The 2,746-nt window shown below is 39.5% G+C and overlaps 1 non-coding gene across 1 annotated transcript; it reads left to right on the top strand.

The window, feature by feature from the left end:
* Positions 1 to 2,374: 2,374 nt before the first annotated feature.
* Positions 2,375 to 2,493, top strand: LOC120089528. The gene has a single exon (XR_005485204.1). It is a non-coding gene; the product is annotated as a 5S ribosomal RNA (ribosomal RNA).
* The last annotated feature ends 253 nt before the right edge of the window (positions 2,494 to 2,746 follow it).

The following is a 2,746-nucleotide window of genomic DNA, read 5'->3' as shown; positions in this document are numbered from 1 at the left end:
AGAAAATTAAATAAAATGTCCTTAAAAATTTGGGTGGCTACATATTTTCTACCTGGTTTATCAATGATATAATATATCAATCGAATAAAAGATGAACGTAAGTGATGTTTTGTTTTATTTCCAATGAATATTGTATTGCTAATATGTTTAGACACATGCATGCATGTTTATCACTAATTTATACACTATATTTGTCAATGATAGACACATTTATCAAACTTCTTTTTTTTTTTTTTTTTTTTAGAAAAATGGATACTTCAATAATAACCAATATGTGAAAGAAACATGTAAAAAAAAAGTTACAAAAAGGTAGATATGTTTCGTGGAATAGTAGAAGGGCTATAATTAGCTAAAAAACTTTGATCTATGAAATACCAAACACCAACAAGATTTCTATGAGCTTCCCTATCTCTATATTGCTACTTGGTGTGTTCTTGAATATGTGGTTATTCCTTTCATTCCATAGTAACCAACAAATGGTAATTAATGTATTGAAAATTATTGTTTAAGATAAATTCACAAATTATAAGTCTTTGCAAAAGGAGAAGCAACATAAGTAACAAAACGTTGGGAGGAACACCCATCAAATTGTAGAATTTATCCCACATGTCTTTTGAAATCTCACAATGTAGAGAGAGATGGTCCAAGGTGTCATTTTTTTTGTGATAGAGGATACTCCATTATTTTGTGCCCCCCTCATGTCACACCCTGCTCCGAGCCCGCTTCCAGAGCCCGAGGAGAGACATGAGGGACTATAGATACCACCCTTTTTTGAAACCTACCGCCCATCTGAACCTCTTTACCACACTCAGTAAAATTTAAGCCAAAGATGTAATCAACAATTATTTGACTAACTCATTTTATTATCGATAACACAGCGATTATCAACAGCACATCGTTTAAACAACTCTTAAGATTAGCTACAAAGTTTATATCAACAATTCTAAAGGTCGGAAGTGTGGCTATGGCTTGTGGCAGACATTCACTTTAGCTTAGGTATCCTGGCTATATTTTCCTGCTGGTGAAGCTAACTAATCCCGCCAGTTATACTGACTAATCCCGCCAAGTACCTTTTCAAGCATGCTAACTAAATCCCAGGTACAATTTTAGTTTCTAGCACAATTACACAAGCAATATCTCAAAGCGCATAATAACAATTAAATCCAAATAAACACATTTCTCGATCATGCCAATTTCCATACATTACCTATATATATATTTACCTATATATATAGAAATCAACATACAATCAATAAAACAATATAACCACTCACCTTGGTTGGTTAGGAACTTTCCTCTCTGAAGTTCCTTAGGTTTCCTTGGTTTCCCTTTTGAACCCTAAATTCAAGATTCAATTATCAGCTTAGATTACTTATAGTTCCAGACCTTATTTAAAGATACTTCCTTCTGTAGAAATGTTCTAAATTGTCTCAGACAGCTTACTCTAAAATCTTAGCTAAAAACTTTTTTTGGTTTTGCCGGAATCCTCAAATCATCAAGACTGGCCCAAGCTTACCCGACAGCTCGACCATTCTATCTTTTCCTTACTCTCAGCCCGATTCCTTGAAGCTTCTTCTCTGGCATCTCTACCATGAAAACTAGACTCTCATAGATTTCAGGTGAATTTGGAATCACTCCAAACGCACGAGTAGTTTGAGAGAACTTCTCGTCCCAAGTTGATGCTACTTCCAGATCTTCCTGTCCGACAATATCTCCTCCTCTAGGAACCTCTTGACCAACGCATGCATTCCTTCATCAACGCATAGTTTCCTCCCACCTGGCCCTCATACACTCTTGCAAATGTCTTTTAAAGAGAATTCAAGTTATGATCTCAAGAGAAGTCCTTGGCTCTATTTATAAGCGTCTAAAATCTCTCCAAGGACGACACATTCTACTTGGCTGCATGTCCGAGTGTCCCTTCTTCCTTTTGCCAACGCAGCTCCTCTCCACATCCAGCTTGAGTGTTAGCTTCTCCTTCAACCAGCGCAACCTAATCGGTTTGTAAGCTCTTTCGTGCATCCACCTCCTACTTTGAATTATCCTTCTCAAGCACACTTCTTTTGCATGAAGTCCACCTCCTACTAATCTTAACTTAACCCTTTCTCGGTTAACCATCATCAGCCCATGGCTTCCTTATCAATGCATCACTTGAGCTATACTAAACTCAAGACATCGCATCCTTGGCCGCATATCCTCCCTCTCACGCATGGCTCACCTTTGGCTTATGTGCTCAAATAGGATTATGACCAACACTCTTTCGTTCGTATGCTCGTGCTTGCGCCTGCGCGGGCCCTGATGGCCGTTCCAACCAGTTCAGCGTGCCTGCGTGACATGTCTCACATGGCTTAAATGGAAGTTGTGCGCATTCCATGTCGGCTGTGATCATACCAGCACTAATGCATCGAATTCCATCAGAACTCCGCAGTTAAGCGTGCTTGGGCGAGAGTAGTACTAAGTTGGGTGACCACTTGGGAAGTCCTCATGTTGCACCCCTTTTTGTCATTATTTCTTCTTCTTCTTTTTTCTAAAATCATTTCAATTTTTCCATTTTATCCTTTTCCCTTCCTGCCTCCACGACATGCAACCGCCCCTGCTCGTATGTTCGTGCTCGTGTCGTGCGGGCCCCGATGGCCGTTCTGATCGGTTCAGCGTGCCTACGTGACGTGTCCCGCATGGCTTAAATGGAATTTGTGCGCATTCCAGGTCCGGTGCAATCATACCAGCACTAATGTACCAGATCCCATCA

The sequence above is a fragment of the Benincasa hispida genome, chromosome 10 (assembly GCF_009727055.1).
Source record: "Benincasa hispida cultivar B227 chromosome 10, ASM972705v1, whole genome shotgun sequence".
NCBI lineage: Eukaryota > Viridiplantae > Streptophyta > Magnoliopsida > Cucurbitales > Cucurbitaceae > Benincasa > Benincasa hispida.
Note: the sequence above shows the minus strand (reverse complement) of the source record. Positions and strands in the feature narration are given on the sequence as shown.